Source organism: Lepidochelys kempii, chromosome 2 (assembly GCF_965140285.1).
Source record: "Lepidochelys kempii isolate rLepKem1 chromosome 2, rLepKem1.hap1, whole genome shotgun sequence".
Taxonomy (NCBI): domain Eukaryota; kingdom Metazoa; phylum Chordata; order Testudines; family Cheloniidae; genus Lepidochelys; species Lepidochelys kempii.
Window position 1 is genome coordinate 75,357,380 of NC_136381.1, and position 19,347 is coordinate 75,376,726.

Here is a 19,347-nt window from a genome sequence, read left to right on the forward strand (position 1 = left end):
CCGCATCCCCATGAAGCGCCGGGCCCCCCAAAGTGCAGGGCCCAGGGCGGTTGCCCCAGTTCGTCCTATGGACAGGATGGCTCTGAAATTTAAGCCCAAACGTTGGTGGAGCCAGGCCCATGTTTCCGAATATTGGTGGGGCATGGGCACCACAGGCCCATATAACTTGCCACCTATGACCTCTGAATAAAGTACTATATTCTTTCCCCCTAGCTGCTCTTCTGTGTAGCAAATACCAATGTTGCTCTCTCCAGAACATCCTAATTTTGCAAAGAATACACCTGGACTTAGGATCAGGAGTGTGATAATGAGGTAGTGCAACTGTAAATACCACTTTAGCTGCATCTCTGTCTACTTTAACCATGGAGACTATTTTCAAAAAAGAGTGGGAAAATGTGCTCTTAAACAGGAGATAGTGAGCTAGCTTCATGTTTAAGAATATTAGGAAGTTTTTTTCAACAAAAATTCTAGAATTGTAATAGATTAAGGCTTTTCTGATAATTATTTATCTATCTGGGAATTTTACCAAATAATTCTATTGGTAATTACTGATTTTTCTATATTTATAAAAAAACTTGGTTTTTCACAAATATTGAAATGTAATATTAGCAACGTATGTACTTTTTTATATAAGCATTTAACTAATTAACTAGCACCATCCATTGCAGTTTGAAGGTAAGCAATATATAAAGTGGAACGTATTTGTTTACGTTATAACAACTCATTAATCTTTAAATGAAACTCACTTAGTAGGAGCAGTGAGCAAGCCAGAGGAGGACATATGGAACAATTAAGGAACTGTAACTGTAAGAAGTTGGGGAAGAAGATGAATTTGGGTCAGCTGTTACTAAGGTCCCAATTCTGCCACCCTTATTTGCATGGGGTCAAATTCAGCACTGGGAGAGGGCCATCACAAGCATATAAACAACTTCATAGCACAAGGATTATGCACTCTACTTTGAGGTCTTTTGTAGGTCTTTAGTGATGAATAGGCCTAGTACTGATCCTCTGCCTGGGGGTGAAGTTCACCTACTGAGTAGTATACCGTGCTTACTCCATGCATAAGTCCATTGATATCAATGAGTGCTGGTGGTAGATTGGGTAGTGAAGCAAGGTGTCAACCTAATTTATTAAAATAAAATTCCTTATTTTATATTTTTTAACATTAATTTAACTATAATTACCCTACTTACCTTGCCATAAAATATTCCAATATGAGGGGCTATTGTCTAATAAATGTATGTACCACATGGTTAAAGGGGTTTGATTTTATGTCATTCATTTCAGTGCACACTTACAGGCAAATTTAGCTTTGATGTAATCTTCAGAGTGACCTCACTGAGTTGCACTAGCTCACACTACTCTTGAATATGGCCTTTATTCTTTGCTTATAACATATTCTACTGTAATTGTCTCAGCCAATCACAATAAAGTGTATACTTCTTATTTATGAAAATCCTCACGCTGATTGTTCGAGAGGGTCTGAGTTGGAGAATGTTTCATTGGCTTTAGACTTTTGAACTCTACCTACATCGAAGGACATGAAACATAGTTACCTCCCCTTCTCACCTTTTTAACTAAACATTCTCCTCCCACACATTTTTTCTGTTTATTTTAAAAGCTTTCTATTCTCCCTCTTCCACAGCTTTTGCAACAGTAGCTCCAATGGCAAACAGTACCAAATTCAGATTAATAGTAATAAAGGTAATGAGTTATGAAGTAAATGAGGTAAAAAGTAAGGAAGTTTTCCGTATTTTGGGCTATTGGTGTTTAGCCTCAAAGTTTATGAAGCCCAGCATACAATGCTACCTGCAAATGGAGCAATCACAAATTATCAACTACCTAACCCCTGGAAATATTCGGAACATGAGGGGAAAATTATGTTTTCCATTTTTCACTAAAGTTTTGTTTCTGCAGAAATTTGTCCTTCTAACAATGAATGCTGCCACATCTTATTTCTAAGTACAGTTTATTACTCAACAATGCAGTATTATTTATTTTAAACATGAGTGTAGCACCCATCATCATAGCTAACTAGAATATATTTGCTGCTAATACTCAAAAGTTTTTTCGTTACATACATGTGCACACCTGAATATAAACATGACATATACTTTAAGAATGTAAGAATGACCATACTGGGTCAGACCAGTGATCCGTCTAGCCCAGTATCCTGTCTTCTGATAGTGGTCAATGCCAGATGCTTCAAAGAGAATGATCAGAACAGGGCAATTAACTAACTGTTGTCCAGTCCAAGCATCTGGCTGTCCGAAGCCTAGGGACACCCAGAGCATTGGGTTGCATCCTTGACCATCTTGGGCAATAGCCATTGATGGACCTATCCTCCATGAACTTATCTAATTCTTTTTTGAACCCAGTTATAGTTTTGGCCTTCACAACATCCCCAGGCAATGAGTTCCACAGATTAACTGTGCATTCTGTGGAGAAGTACTTCCTTCTGTTTGTTTTAAACCTGCTACCTATTAATTTCATTGGGTAACCCGTGGTTCTTGTGTTATGTGAAGGGGTAAATAACACTTCCGTATTCATTTTCTTCACACCATTCATGATTATATAGTCCTCAATCACATCTGCTCTTGTCTTTTTCAAGTTGACCAGTCCCAGTCTTTTTAATCCCTCCTCACATTGAAGCCAGTCCATACCTTTATTCATTTTTGTTGCCCGTTTCCATTTCCAATATATTTTTTTTGAGATGGAGTGACCAGAAATACAAACAGTATTCCAGGTGCGGGTGTACCAGGGGTTTATATGATGGCATTATGATATTTTCTGTCTTATTATCTATCCCTTTCCTAATGATTCCTAACATTCTCTTAGCTTTTTTGACTGTCATTGCACAGTGAACTGATATTCTTAGAAAACTATCCACAGTGACTCCAGGATCTCTTTCTCGACTGGTAACAGCTACTTTAGACCTCATCGTATTGTATCTATAACTGGGATTATGTTTTCCAACTATTTTGCCTTTTATCAACATGGAATTTCATCTGCCATTTTGTTGCCCAGTCACCCAGGTTTGTGAGATCCCTTTGTAACTCTTTGCAGTCTCCTTTGGACGTAACTTCTTGAGTAATTTTATATCATCTGAAAATTTTGCCACCTCACTGTTTACCCATTTTTCCAGATCATTTATGAATATGTTGAACAGCACTGGTCCCAGTACTGGGGGACATCACTATTTACCTCTCTCCAGTCTGAAAACTGACCATTTTATTCCTTCCTTTTGTTTCCTGCCTTTTAACCAGTTACTGATCCAAGAGAGGACCTTCCCTCTTATGCCATGACTGCTTACTTGCCTTAAGAGCCTTTGGTGAGGGACCTTGTCAAAGGCTTTCTTAAAGTCCAAGAACACTATATCCACTGGATCATCTTTGTCCACATGTTTGTTGACCTCAAACAAACCATGTTCATCTACGTGTCTAATAATTCTGTTCTTTCTTATAGTTTCAACCAGTTTGCTTGGTACTGAACTTAGGCTTACTGGTCTGTAATTGCCAGGATCACCTCTGGAGCCTTTTTAAAAATTGGCGTCACATTACTTGTCCTGCAGTCACTTGGCACGGAAGGTGATTTAAGTGATAGGTTACACAAGGTTATATACCACTTTGTAGTTTAGAATATGTTCAGATACAGTTAGATAATAGCAGTAATGTCCATTTGATATGTGTTGTGTTACCCATTTTCTTCTTCAGTTCTTGTCTTGCCTTTGCAATTGCCGACTGTCATTTACTAAAAGCCATATATTTTTGTTTTTTTACACGGTCTGTACTTACAGACCTTGAGGCCTGTTGCTTCTAAGTTTGCATTCCAGTGCAACTACAGGAGCTAAGAGTCAAATGTATGTATCATCTATGGGTAGTAGGATCAGTACGCTTATGTAACATTAGTTAGTTGAACCACTATGTTGCCTGCATTTAAATTTTTTTAATCTCTGATTGGAAAGCATATTATTTTAGTGAGTAATCAGATGCAGCCTAAGCTGCACACAAGAGGAGATCTAGAAATGGGCTTCTAAATCTAGGCTACTCTAAAATAAAATTTTAAAAATCAATTAACTGGAGAATCTATTAGGTCCAATCCACCCACTACCATCCGGAGCAATAACTTATCTGTCTTATTATTTATCTAAACAAAATTTTGTACATGATGAGAGTGGAAATATGGTAAATATGCTGAGTTTAGTTGAAATCATTTGTATGTTAATTTTAGCAAATTTCCAAGGCCAGAATGACTGAATTTAGGAATTACTGTATGACAATACTGTACCATTGTAATCTGAAATTTACTGTTTTAGGAACAAATCCTGTTCCTACTGAAGTCAGTATCAAAATCCCACTGATTTCAACAGAAGCAGGATTGGGCACTAATACTTCTAAAAATTCTAGATAGTAATACAAATGGCAGTAACTTGCTCATAATACGACACATTACCACAATAGTATTTGTGTGTCAGCACTTTCATTACTTTTTAAAGAATATACAGGGTCAGATTTTCAGGAGCACCCAGCTTCCATATCAGAGATGGCTTGAGCCATTTTACAGTGATTCTATTCACACGTGGAACTCTCTGGAAGCAGATTAGGATTCTGCTGCGTGCAGCTGAGTCAGTCGTGGCTCCCTGGCCATGTGCTAAGGGCTTCTGTAAAGTAGGGAGAAGATCTTTTCCTGCCAAGAGACAAAGAAAATACATCTGTACTCCTCATGCTGTACAGTACCTATGACACTAGATACCAAATACACCCATCCTGAAAAGAAACCTCAAAGGTGAATGCCCTTAAATGGTTCAGGTTCTCTCTCTCAAACTGAACCAGAGGATCATTATGGGCAACTATTCCTCTCTCCCATATTATTCAGCAAGGATCAATTATCTCTTCCTGTTATTCAACATCTATTTTTTAACCACTGGAAGAGCTGGTTAAACAACATGGGCTAAAGTATCAATAGTATATAGGCAACACCATCTCTTTATGTCAAAGGTAAACCGCACCATCTCTCAGGATTCTCAATAATTTACTCAAAATTTACACCTGGATGGCTAATGGTGAACCCAGACAAGACTAAGAAAATACTGGCAGTAAGAGAGAAGTTCTGCAGGAAATTCAAAGGTTAAGATTACTACCACAACATTAACTTAGTCCTAGTAAAACATATATTTAACAGCACAGCCCCGCAAATATTACATCTGTCATGTGTATGCCGGGCCAAGCTATAGTGCTGTGGGAACATTAACTGAATTTTCTAACTTTTTGCATGTTCAATTTTGCATTAACATACCCCCTTGAATTTAATTTTGGTACTATTCTCTAAGGTCACATGTTGCAAGTTTTTTATTTACAGGCATAAACATTTTGTCATTTAAAATAAAGCTAAATCCTATCTATTCTTTAAATGACTCTAAGATCTGCATAGATATTAACAGAAGTAGGAACATGATTCAGGAACAATTATCAAATTTCAATCTGGTTCATTTTTTGTGTATAAAATAAAAATGGGAGTGTTATAATTATTGTCTTTTGAGCATGGTATTGCGAACAAACCTTTGCTTGTTATATTGATGTGTTTTCTGGAGCCATTTAAACTTTGTTCCGATCATGCAGTAAGAGGAAAACATCTCAACCCTCACTTGTGAAAAAACACTGAAATTCCATAGACAAGTATCTGTGATGGCTAAAATATCAATTGAAATTAATGGGAATAATTTTAATTTTTCTTACCTGTGAAACATTCATTATGCATGACTATGACTCGTGGATATAATGAATGAACTGAGCAATACATATATCTGCCACTGGTTTAGCAATTGGAAGACATTTCTTCCTCCCCTCCCCCTATAGCCGGCACGGTAAATAAGTGCTTTTATTTCACAGTTAACGGGGGGGGGGGTACACCTCACTCTTCGGCACCTTGTTCACCTCTTAATTTTTGCCTACAGCCAAGGCAGCCTCATCTTGGGCTTTACTTTGTCGCTTAGCCGCTTTTATTTTCCCTCGTCATTCCCGTAGTCTGTACGGTTTCCTAAACTAGGTACAGTCCAGATTTCTTGTTGAAAATACCGTTCCTGTACGATAGGTGCTGCGTAGTACACGTTTGTCCCCTACAAGCGCCTCTCCCTGCCTGTGCGTTCAACAGCCGGATAACAACCTAGAAACGGATCTCACACACCCTGTGTTTAGCATACACCTTGGGAGAGAGAGACGGCCGGGTGAATCAAAGAGTTTAGCGCTGGCAGCTTAAAAAGGGGCCCCGGGCCCTGCCTGGCTGCTCTGGTGGTTTTCTCTAGGTTAGTCCGACCCACTCAGGGGGCGCCGCTCAGTAAAACAAAGGCGGGGGAGGGGGAGTGGGATGGGGACTGGGACCCTCCCTGTAACATCAGCGGGGGCAGCAGTGTGGCGCCGCCGGCCTTTGTGTGAGGCTGACCAAGACTCCCTGGAGCGGGGACTGGGGCTGGGGCGCCTCCCCCTTCCCCTGCGGGTAACCCCTGGGGGAGAAGCCGCGGCCCTGGCACTGCGGCACACGGAGGGCAGGGAAGTCCGCCCCAAGGGGCTCCGTGGGGCACCAGGGTTTCCCGTCCCACCCTCCGGGCCGCAGGCCCCGCTCTCCTCGTGCCCAGCCCCCGCTGCGGCAGGGGGTGCCGCCGGGGCAGGGCCAGCTGGAGCCGCGCCGGGTGCGGAGGCTGCAGCGAGACACCGGATGGGCTGGGGGCCCGTCTCTGCGGCTGCCTCCCGGCTCCGCCGCGGCGGCTGCTGGGTTAATTGATTCAGGGCCCGGGCTGGCACTCAGGGCCCGGCGGGGCGGGGCGGGGGGAGGCTCTCCCTGCCTCCCACCCCTCCTGTTCCTATAGTAACACAGAAATACCTCCAGCGCCGGCGGGGCTCGCAGGCGCCGCTCCGGATTGGTGGAGTGTCCTGGTGGGGAGGGGGGCAGAGCAGGGAGCGGAGCTGGGGCAGGCCCGGCAGCAGCGGCAGCAGCAGCAGGAGGCTGAGCGCTTCCTCCCCCTCCCCGCCCCCCGCCGAGCCGCGGCCGCTCGGGTTCCCATGGAGACTGTGTGTGCAGCCGCAGCACCTGGATGGGCAGCAGCCTGGAGAGATGCAGGGCCATAGAAAGGCACCCACCCACGCTGACACCCCAACACGTGCTGCTACCCAGTGACACGGACACCCCAACCCTGGCACCCCAACACATAGTGCTGCCCAGTGACACCGGTATCCCAACCCTGACACCCCGACACATACTGCTACCCAGTGACACCGGTACCCCCACCCTGACACCCCGACACATACTGCTACCCAGTGACACCGGTACCCCCACCCTGACACCCCGACACATACTGCTACCCAGTGACACCGGTACCCCATCCCTGACACCCCGACACATACTGCTACCCAGTGACACCGGTACCCCCTCCCTGACACCCCGACACATACTGCTACCCAGTGACACCGGTACCCCCACCCTGACACCCCGACACATACTGCTACCCAGTGACACCGGTACCCCCACCCTGACACCCCGACACATACTGCTACCCAGTGACACCGGTACCCCATCCCTGACACCCCGACACATACTGCTACCCAGTGACACCGGTACCCCATCCCTGACACCCCGACACATACTGCTACCCAGTGACACCGGTACCCCCACCCTGACACCCCGACACATACTGCTACCCAGTGACACCGGTACCCCCACCCTGACACCCCGACACATACTGCTACCCAGTGACACCGGTACCCCCTCCCTGACACCCCGACACATACTGCTACCCAGTGACACCGGTACCCCCTCCCTGACACCCCGACACATACTGCTACCCAGTGACACCGGTACCCCCACCCTGACACCCCGACACATACTGCTACCCAGTGACACCGGTACCCCCACCCTGACACCCCGACACATACTGCTACCCAGTGACACCGGTACCCCCACCCTGACACCCCGACACATACTGCTACCCAGTGACACCGGTACCCCCACCCTGACACCCCGACACATACTGCTACCCAGTGACACCGGTACCCCCACCCTGACACCCCGACACATACTGCTACCCAGTGACACCGGTACCCCATCCCTGACACCCCGACACATACTGCTACCCAGTGACACCGGTACCCCCACCCTGACACCCCGACACATACTGCTACCCAGTGACACCGGTACCCCATCCCTGACACCCCGACACATACTGCTACCCAGTGACACCGGTACCCCCACCCTGACACCCCGACACATACTGCTACCCAGTGACACCGGTACCCCCACCCTGACACCCCGACACATACTGCTACCCAGTGACACCGGTACCCCCACCCTGACACCCCAGCACATACTGCTACCCAGTGACACCGGTACCCCAACCCTGACACCCCAGCACATACTGCTACCCAGTGACACTGGTACCCCAACCCTGACACCCCGACACATACTGCTACCCAGTGACACCGGTACCCCAACCCTGACACACTGACACCCCAGCACATACTGCTACCCAGTGACACCGATACCCCAACCCTGACACCCCAACACATACTAGTCCCCAGTGACACCGGTACCCCAACTCTGACACGCGGACACATACTGCTACCCAGTGACACCGGTACCCCAATCCTGACACAATAGACTGACACTGACACCCCAACACACCAGTATTGACGTAGTCATAATAATACACACATCTCAACACGTATTGACACCCAATGACACTGACACCCCAATACTGACATGCAGTGACACTGACCCACACACATTACTACACACACACACACCAGTACTGACACACAGTCATAATGACACACACAACCAACACATATTGCTACCCAATGACACTGACACTCCTATCACTGACATACACAGTAACAATGACACACTCGCTGCCAATACTGATTCATACTTTGATATTGACACACACACACACACCACTTACATCTGCTGACACTCACAACCCTAATACTGACACAGACAGTGACACACACACACAGCAATACTGATATGGAGTGACACTGACATACACATACACACACACACACTGCTGCACCCACAAATATACACCAATACTGACATACACAGTGACAATGACACCTCCCCCCCATACTGACAGGCAGTGACAATCACACTCACACTGCTGCACACATAACTTCCCCCAATATTGACACATGCCGTGACAGATACACACGCCACTATACAGGAAAACTGGTACACATATATTAAAACTCACATGCATATGCTGACACTGACGCACAGTGATACAGACAACAAAAAAATCATCTATGTGACAAGGTACTCTTGGGCAAAGCAGGGATAGGAATAGGAATAATTACTAGTCTAATTAAAGATGTAGCCCTGACCCTAGATCCAATAAGACCACTTAGCTCAGAACTGGACAACAGAAGGTTTCAGCGACTTCCCACGCATTACCACCTACACAGAAAAGCTCCAGAGCATCAATTCAAGATACAGCCCTAGCCTCATCACTAGCAATGGGCCCATAATAGTAGAAACATGCATAACCAAACCTGAATACAGTAAGAAGACAGATAACAATATGATAGAAATAATACATTATATAATATATATTATGTATTATATATATATAATATATAGTAATACACACACATACAATGTAGTAAACTCTCACTTCCATATTCTGGATGCTCTTCACAACTGTAGGCATAAATTACTATTCACAAAATTATGAAAATGACCTCGTGCTATAACTAGCTGGAAGATACAAGACTGCCCTTGGTCTTTGGACACAAGCCCTAAATCTCTGATTTATTCAGAATGCCATGACATGGCCATACCACATGAGACTTGGCTAGGCAAAGATAGCCCTGCCCACTGCCACAGTGGTTATAAGGAACAGCAAGTAAATGCTGTAAAGTCGTGGTGTCCAATCAGTGGCCTTCAAGGCATTAAATTGTGGCTCTCAACGGCAACTGCGTTAAAAAGAAAACTTGTATTTGGTTACAATTTGAAAATATGATCCCTGAGCCCTGAAATTTTGAACCTGATGAGTTTGAATCAGTTCTGTCACCACACGGAGGAGAAAGGGGATTGTCTGCCCAACTGCCTCCCACCTGCAGCCCTAGGACAAGCTCTGTCTTGAGCAAAGAGCACTCTGAATCATAGGTGTGGGAACTAGGAGTGTGTGTGGGGGTACTGCAGCACCCCCAGGTTTCACATGGGGCTCCGCTCCCGGCCCTGCAGGAGGGATCCTGGCTGCTGGCCCCATGCCCAGACTCTGATCCTAGGGTGACCAGACAGCAAGTGTGAAAAATCAGGATGGGTGGGGAGTAATAGGAGCCTATATAAGAAAAAGCCCCAAATATCGGCCTGTCCCTATAAAATCAGGACATATGGTCACCCTATCTGCTCCTGACCCTGCATATGGGCTCCTGGCTGCCCGCCTCACACATGGGCTGTGATCTCGGCCCTGCACATGGGCTCAACTGCCAGCCCTGTGCCTGGGGTCCTGGCTGCTGGCCCCACACCTGGGGTCCCAGCTGTTGGCCCCACGCCCACCCCCCAGCTGTGGTCCCAGCCTTGGCCCCCTTATCCCTCTCCGGGTCTCCCTCTTGGAGGCATTGCCCTGCTCCTGGCCTCAGCTCGGGGGCGGGGAGGGTGGACGGGGTAAAGGGGCTGGCTTTCAGCACCCGCACTATTAAAAGTTTTCCAGCGCCACTGCTCTGAACAGCTGCTTCCCCGTCTCTGCTTCACCTGTTCAGTTGCTCCCCTGCTGTCTGCCTGCTGCATTGCACAGGGGAGGAAGGAAAGAACTGCTCTGGGCTATAGGAGCTCTGGGGAGAGCAGGTAGGAATTTGATTGGCTCTGCTTGATTGGAGGTGAGCACATAGCTGACTCCCTTTTCCCACACAGCTGTCTGGGGCAGACCAGGAGATGGACAGGGGTGGGCACAGGTGTCCTTAAGCCCAACAGCTACAGAGGTTTCTGGTTTTTTTAGGTGCGGGATCAGCAAACTGTTCTTTAGCATCCTCAATAAGGGCCTGATTCTATGCTATTGAAGGCAGCTGGAAAACTACCATTGTCTTCAATAGTGCAGGACTGAGACCCCAAATGATAATAAAATACCAGACCAATAACACCACAATCTATGAAAATCAAATTGGTTTCCTCTGTGAAGAAAAAAACAATCAACAACACAACCCACAATATATTTACTCTGAAGACACCCAGACAAAAATAGCGGAATGATATTTGCTGTCTTTACAGACTTTAATATAGCTTTAAAATACAAACTCTCATGATCTTATTGCGAGTCTCATGGTATATGCTGTTTTTCTTGAAGCCCCAGCTCCTGTAGACACATGATTATGTGAAAATCCCAGATTTCATGGGGGAAAAAAGGGTTTGTAGTCCTTATGACTGCAAAGTAAAGCTTGAACATGTGACCTGACTGAACCCTAAAGGCTCAGAAACCAGAAGGCAATAAAAGGAAACCAAAATATATGATGTTATTCAAATCATATGATTTTTTGGGGCCTGAGCCTGACTCATGATTTTTAAATGCTTGAAGTTGACAGTGCAGAGCTTTTGACTCATTTTGGCACCTAGGACTGAACTGTAAATTGGTATAAAATAGAAACCATGGGAAAATATATGACTTAATTCAATCCATGTATGAATCCATCATATATAGGATAAAAAATAACTATCATGGAAACAGAAAGCATAAGCAAGAAGGAGTAAAACAGGGATGTAATCTCAGTGCAACACTTTCCACCGTAAGATCTACTAACCTCTTTGCAAAACTCCCCAAACCTTGGACTCCAACTAAACAACTCAGAGATAAAAAGGTTACTGTAGGCTGATGCCCTGAAGTACCGTCTCCTACAAGATAGTCTACAAAGAAGCCTGCGTCAGCTAGAAACCTACTGCAATACATGGGCCCTTCAGGGTTAACCTGGAAAAAACAGAAAAAGCTTTAAACAAAACAGAATGAAATTTTATAACAGAGGTGTGAAAATTGAACACTCCTTAAGTTACACATATCTGGGCCTCATATTAGACATGTCAGTGAACTTCAGATTGGCTATAAAAGCATTACAAGAAAAAAATTCTGTGGGCCTTATATTACATTAAGAAACCACTAGGTAGACACAGCAATCCAATAAAACTACTCCTAAAAACATTCCATTCTGATGCCATCCCAACCAAAGCAGCAAACACTCCCTTCACTGCAACGATTCAGAGGATCAAACATTAAGCCTAAATGAAAGTCTGATCTATATACTTCCACTCTCTGGGCTGCATAATTCTCACGTCCTACCTATGAAAGAAACCACTCCATCCAAAACTGAAAAATGCTCAAGATGCTAGAACAATACTCAAACCATCAGTAACAAAGCACTGTGAAGAACAGACATATAGACAACAGGCTAGACTTCTCACTCTATCACACGAACAGACTACCTCACTACAGTGAAATGTGCAAAGCTCAGGCGAACTCTCACCAAATACCGAATCAGTGACCATAAACTAGAAGTAGAAATAGGAAGACACAAGCAACAGTCCAAATTCAAACAGGAGGGTCTGAACAACCAATGTAATAGAGATGGAGTGATGCTTCCTACTTCAACATCCAAAATATGAACAAGATTGGGAAAGATATTTCATCAAGTTATCAGGAATCATAAAAGATTTTTTATCAAAAAGCATTGAGGGGAAAACAAAACAAAACAAACACAAATTAAGTTAAATAAAAACAAAAAACCCAAACAAACCCTGACCCAAGGAGACAGATTTCAGAGGTGGAACTGTTTGGTGTAGTAACCTGCCAGCAGATCACTTGAAGTCACCATTAAAAAAGTACAAAATCAGGTCCACGAATGAACTCTGATGACAAATGAATGAATACATGGGATAAAACCCTAGACACAGAACAACTCCACACCCCGGGCAGTTTGTACCTGCCATTGACAGATACCTAAGGGGGTCTATTTCTTTTGCCCTGGGAATATTTGTACAGCTTGGCATGCCAATAAGGTATTATTGAATCAAATTGAATTTGATTTCACAGATACACACACTAACACGAACACAGACAAATACACATATACACACACTCTCATGCACACACACGAATAACAACAGAGCTGCAGCTGCTCCTGCTGTCTCCCTGGCAAACAAGCCTCTAGGATACTCCTCCTTTCCCCCTCCCCCACTTAAGGCAGCCCTATAAGTCATTTCATTTCGATGAGAAATAACCATATCTTTTCCTTTTTGAAGACACCGCTCTGAAGCCCAAACTACAATATTGCAATAATCCATCACAGGAGGTCAAAGTAAAGAAGGACTAGACTACACTGACCAGTGAAAATGTGCTAGCATTTTTCTAGTGAACCACACTTCCCCAGCCAGTGTATAGAAGGCTTGAAATTCATGATTTCCCTGGTCAGTGCCACCTGGTCTTATATTTGATTTGGGTAGGAAGTATGTTTCATGAGAAAAGTAACCTGTTTTCGTTAGCCATTCAGAGCCTTACGTTCTGTAGGTGCTGCACACGCTCCATTCACATAGCTAACCCCTTCCAAGGATGCTAGTGCTGCTGAACATTTCTGGATGTGTGAGTATTGTGTTTGTTATGAAAGGCAGAAAAATGACTGTGTATAGTCTATTTAACAGCTAAGGTATGTAATGCAGGATATGCTTCATGCCCCCATTCTCTCTGGAGGGCTGGGCTCCTTGGCGGGACTACAGTGTCCCCTCAGACTGTGGTGTATTGTGGCAGATGTAGTCTGGCCAAGCAGCACAAAAGGCAGATATAGCTTTATGTTGAAACATTTTGATTCAGGAATGTCAGAGCATTTCAGTTTGATCAAAAATGTAAAAATGAAACATTTCAGAACATTTCATTCCATGAAAAATTTAGCTATTTTGACTTTTTGTCCCAATTCAGGATGAAAACAAATGTCAAAACATCAGAATTTCCCACAGGACTGAAATTCCTATTTTTGCTCAGTTATACTTGTGATGAAGGTGGGTCTCTAGCTTTTCAGTTAACAACATTCAGGACTCATAACACAGCTGTCTACAAAGTTTTTGTGGTAGGCTGTTGCTATAGACTCAGCCTAATCTTTTGCATTTATATCTATTGGATTGTGGAGTAGTCTCCCAAGGGAAGAGGAGAAAGCCGATCATGTGAGTTATTTAAAACAAGACTGGATAAAGCACAAAATAATACACACGAGGAAAAAATCTTTCATTATCTGGGGATGGACTTGATGACCTGATAGTTTTTTTACACCTCTAATATCTCCGATTATAATGCACCTTTATCTCAACGGATCCCACAACATATCACAAACTATAAACTAGAAAATGAAACCACCTTTGGGGCAGCTGGCTGTAGCTAGCAGGCAGCCTGCACACATGTAGAAAAATGAGGAAAAGGGGAAACATTATTATAATTTTTTATTATTGAACAAATATGAGTGCTGCTTTCCAATATCTTAATGCAGCCAATGTACACAGAAGAATGAAAAAGTGGGTAAATCACTGAACGCTGTGGTACTAAGGTCAACTGTGGATGTGATTAATTGTGGTTTATTAGGAGACAGGGAACCAAGTTCCAGTGAAACCTCTAAGTTACTATGTTGTATTTAGAACATCTTTTAATCCTAACTCTTTGTTTCAGATTGGTTCATGTTCTAATGCACAACAACAGTTAAAGAATAGAAAACTTTCTTCCTTTTTACATAAAGAGAGAAAAAATGCAACAAAGGTCCCAGCTGCAGGAAAAAAATGTGAACACAGTACTTGGTTCATGCTCAGCTAGAACACAGAACACTGCTGATAACAATTATGAAGATCCTTACCATATGCAAGTTAACTGTTGCAGAAATAAAAGAATAATCATTAATCTTAATTGTACAGCAGCAGGCTATTTCATCTAAATCTTTGTTCTGGATTAATTGAATATGCCTTAAGTATATTGGTATAAACCCATTCCATGCAGTGCCCAATTCTGCTCCCCTTACTCATGCAAGTATAGTAGTCTCCTTGCTTTCACTATGGAAGTGTTTGCTTTCACTATGACTACTCACGAGTAAGGCAGGAAAGATTCCTGTCCTTATTGCACAGATTAAAAAGAAGGCAGATGGGTTTTATTTTAAAAAATAAAGCCTGGGTCCACTTGGTCTTCAAAATAATTTAAAAACCTGTTTTAGCTTGTTCTGTTCTCTTACCATACAGCCCTAAAGGCCAAATAAAGCTGGTATGTCGCATGGGTTTTCTTAAGGGTGCATCAGATCTAATACTGGCAAGGATTCCTACAGAATGAATAGCTCTCAGGTTACTTTTGACTAAACATTTGCTATAAGAGATTTTCCCTTCTAAAGGACGTTACCAAAATGGTTCGTATGGGTTCACTTTTTCAATCGCTGCCTCATAATGGATTTTCTCTTAGATCTTCTTTAGATAGTTGGTTCTTCACATCAATGGCTGTAGTAAAAATTAATTGGAAAAATAAGGATATGTTCCATGGCTGAAAATTTCTCCTGAGCAAAGCCTTGCTAACACTGACTTCAGTGCAGGAGCAGCATGTTACAGCTGAATGGTGAAAGGTGCTCTCCATCTGCAGATGTCAGGCTCCTAATGATCATGCTGGTCAGGACTGAACATATGGTTGAGCAGTGTTTTTCTAATCTTGGTTCTGCTGGCAGGGATTGGCCTGTTAGTCCTGTGGACTTTGTTTACAGTGGGGGAGGGAAAAGATGAGTGAGGGAGTGAGAGTTGGAATAAACGGTTTGAACAGTCCTAACTGTCCCTTCATCACAGAAATACAGGCTTTGTAATCTACATTGGCTTGTTGTGTAAGTCATCCATTTGGGAGGAATAGATTTGGTTGCTTCTGCCCTTGAACATTGAACTGCTGTTGTAAGAGAAATAAAAATAAAAGATGGTTTGTCCTTTGAATTATGGAAATATAATTTAGTCGGGCAAAAAAGACCCAAGTAACTCTTAAAAACCACCAAATAAGTTTACTTTAGAGCACTTTATTTTTCAAAAATTGATCTTCACGCAAACAAAATATAGTGCAGAATCCACCTCTCAAAATAAAAATCAGCCAGCAAGTTTAGTGTTTGTGAAAGGGGTCAGCCCAACAGCCCCAGAGACCAAACTCCTCTATCCACACTACAAGGAACAGCAGGTGCTGTGCCGGTGCAAGCCCCCACCTAGTGCCCTGCTCATGTGTCTCAACCCTTTCCTGTGGGGTAAGTAAGTCCAGACAGCTCTACCCCAGAGTATGGCGCATATTGATGGTTGGGTTAGGAGAATGGGGCTGGGATGGAATACTGCTGTGCTCTGGTGATTCCTGGCCCCTTTGCCACTGCAGCTTGGAGTGATTTACTGTATCTGCTCTGAGCTGCACTAAGGCCTGAACCAGCCCCTGGTTGGCCCAAGAATCAAGGGTTTGTAAAGGTGACGTAATGCTACTTATGTCTCATCATCTGACTCTACGATCAGCTGCACCAGGCACAGCATCAGTTCAGTTTAAGATCTGGCTCTTGGTCTCCCTGCTGAGATTGCTAATAAGGGTGCCAATTAATGGTTTGTTGCACCGTGGTTTTGGTGATGGAGACAGCTGTCCACTGGGAGCTGTGCTAAGACCATGAACCCGTTATTTATAGGCCACTGAAAGGTGGACACAGAATCATAGGTATGTCTACACTACGAAATTAGGTCGAATTTATAGAAGTCGGTTTTGTAGAAAGCGTTTTTATACAGTCGATTGTGTGTCCCCCCCACAAATGCTCTAAGTGCATGTAGTCGGCGGAGTGTGTCCACAGTACCGAGGCAACTGTCAACTTCCGGAGCCTTGCACTGTGGGTAGCTATCCCACAGTTCCCGCAATCTCTGCTGCCCATTTGAATTCTGAGGAGAAATCCCAGTGCCTGATGGGGCTAAAACATTGTCGCGGGTGGTTCTGGGTACATATCGTCAGGCCCCAATACCCTCCCTCCTTCCGTGAAAGCAAGGGCAGACAATTGTTTTGCGCCTTTTTTCTTGAGTTACCTGTGCAGACACCATACCACGGCAAGCATGGAGCCTGCTCAGCTAACCATCACCGTATGTCTCCTGGGTGCTGGCAGATGCTACACAGCATTGCTACACAGCAGCAGTTTATTGCCTTTTGGCAGCAGACAGTGCAGTATGACTGGTAGCCATCATCGACGTAGTCCTGGGTGCTCTTTTAACCGACCTCAATGAGGTCAGGGGCACCTGGGCAAACATGGGAGTGACTCAGCCAGGTCATTTCCCTTTTAAGTTTCGTCTCATGGTGATTCAGTCCTACCGGCAGTGCACTGTCTTTTAATCAGCAGCCAGCAGAAGATGATGGCCAGCAGTCACACTGCACCGTCTTCTGCTGAGCACCCAGGAGATGTCGATGGCTAGCGGTTGTACTGCACAGTCTGCTGCCAGCAAGATGTATAAAGATAGATGAAGTGGCTCAAAACAAGAAATAGACCAGATTTGTTTTGTATTCATTTTCTCCTCTCTCCCTCTGTGAAATCAACGGCCTGCTAAACCCAGTTTTGAGTTCTATCCTTGAGGTTTTGTGCTCTATCCTTGAGGGGGTCATTCAGTTTCTTGCAAAGCCACCCCCTTTGTTGATTTTAATTCTCTGTAAGCCAACCCTGTAAGCCATGTCGTCAGTCGCCTCTCCCTCCGTCAGGGCAACGGCAGACAATTGTTCCACGTCTTTTTTCTGTGCAGACACCATACCATGACAAGCATGGAGCCCGCTCAGATCACTTTAGCAATTAGGAGCACATTAAACACCACATGCATTATCCAGCAGTATATGCAGCACCAGAACCTGGCAAAGAGAAACCAGGTGAGTAGGCGATGTCAGCGCAGTGACGAGAGTGATGAGGACATGGACATAGACTTCTCTCAAAGCACGGACCCTGGCAATGTGGGCATCATGGTGCTAATGGGGCAGGTTCATGCAGTGGAACGCTGATTCTGGGCTCGGGAAACAAGCACAGACTGGTGGGACCGCAGAGTGTTGCAGGTCTGGGACAATTCCCAGTGGCTGCGAAACTTTTGCATGTGTAAGGGTACTTTCATGGAACTTTGTGACTTGCTTTCCCCTGCCCTGAGGCGCAAGAATACCAAGATGAGAGTAGCCCTCACAGTTGAGAAGCGAGTGGCAATAGCCCTGTGGAAGCTTGCAACGCCAGACAGCTACCCGTCAGTCGGGAATCAATTTTGAGTGGGCAAATCTACTGTGGGGGCTGCTGTGATGCAAGTAGCCAACGCAATCAAAGCTCTGCTGATATCAAGGGTAGTGACCCTGGGAAATGTGCAGGTCATAGTGGATGGCTTTGATGCAGTGGGATTCCCTAACTTTGGTGGGGCCATAGATGGAACCCATATCCCTATCTTGGCAGTGGAGCACCAAGCCGGCAAGTACATAAACCGCAAGGGGTACTTTTCAATAGTGCTGCAAGCACTGGTGGATCACCAGGGACGTTTCACCAACATCAACGTGGGATGGCCGGGAAAGGTACATGACGCTTGCATCTTCAGGAATTCTGGTCTGTTTCAAAAGCTGCAGGAAGGGACTTTATTCCCAGACCAGAAAATAACTGTTGGGGATGTTCAAATGCCTATAGTTATCCTTGGGGACCCAGCCTACCCCTTAATGCCATGGCTCATGAAGCCATAGACAGGCAACCTGGACTGTAGTCAGGAGCTGTTCAACTACAGGCTGAGCAAGTGCAGAATGGTGGTAGAATGTGCATTTGGATGTTTAAAAGCACGCTGGCGCAGTTTACTGACTCGGTTAGACCTCAGCTAAACCAATATTCCCACTGTTATTACTGCTTGCTGTGCGCTCCACAATATCTGTGAAAGTAAGGGGGAGACATTTATGGTGGGGTGGGAGGTTGAGGCAAATCGCCTGGCTGCTGGTTACGCACAGCCAGACACCAGGGTGGTTAGAAGAGCACAGGAGGGCACGGTGCGCATCAGAGAAGCTTTGAAAACCAGTTTCATAACTGGCCAGGCTACGGTGTGAAAGTTCTGTTTGTTTCTCCTTGATGAAACCCCCCCACCCTTTGGTCCACTCTTATTCCCTGTAAGCTAACCACCCTCCCCTCCTCCCTTCGGTCACCGCTTGCAGAGGCAATAAAGTCTTTGTTGCTTCACATTCATGCATTCTTTATTAATTCATCACACAAATAGGGGGATAACTACCAACGTAGCCCAGGAGTGGTGGTGGAGGAGAGAAGCACCAGGAGGGGTGGTGGAGGAGGGAAGGACAAGGCCACACAGCACTTTAAAAGTTTAAAA

The 19,347-nt window shown here is 44.7% G+C and overlaps 1 protein-coding gene and 1 long non-coding RNA gene across 6 annotated transcripts in view; one reads left to right on the forward strand and one right to left on the reverse strand.

Moving 5' to 3' along the window:
* Window positions 1–19,347, forward strand: part of NOL4 (nucleolar protein 4) — a 256,013-nt gene that overhangs the window by 13,454 nt on the left and 223,212 nt on the right. The window lies entirely within an intron of this gene.
* Window positions 2,021–6,999, reverse strand: LOC140905921 (uncharacterized). Its single transcript, XR_012156983.2, has 3 exons — window positions 6,877–6,999; window positions 5,736–6,201; window positions 2,021–4,686 (listed from the first exon to the last, which is right to left on the reverse strand). It is a non-coding gene; the product is annotated as an uncharacterized LOC140905921 (long non-coding RNA).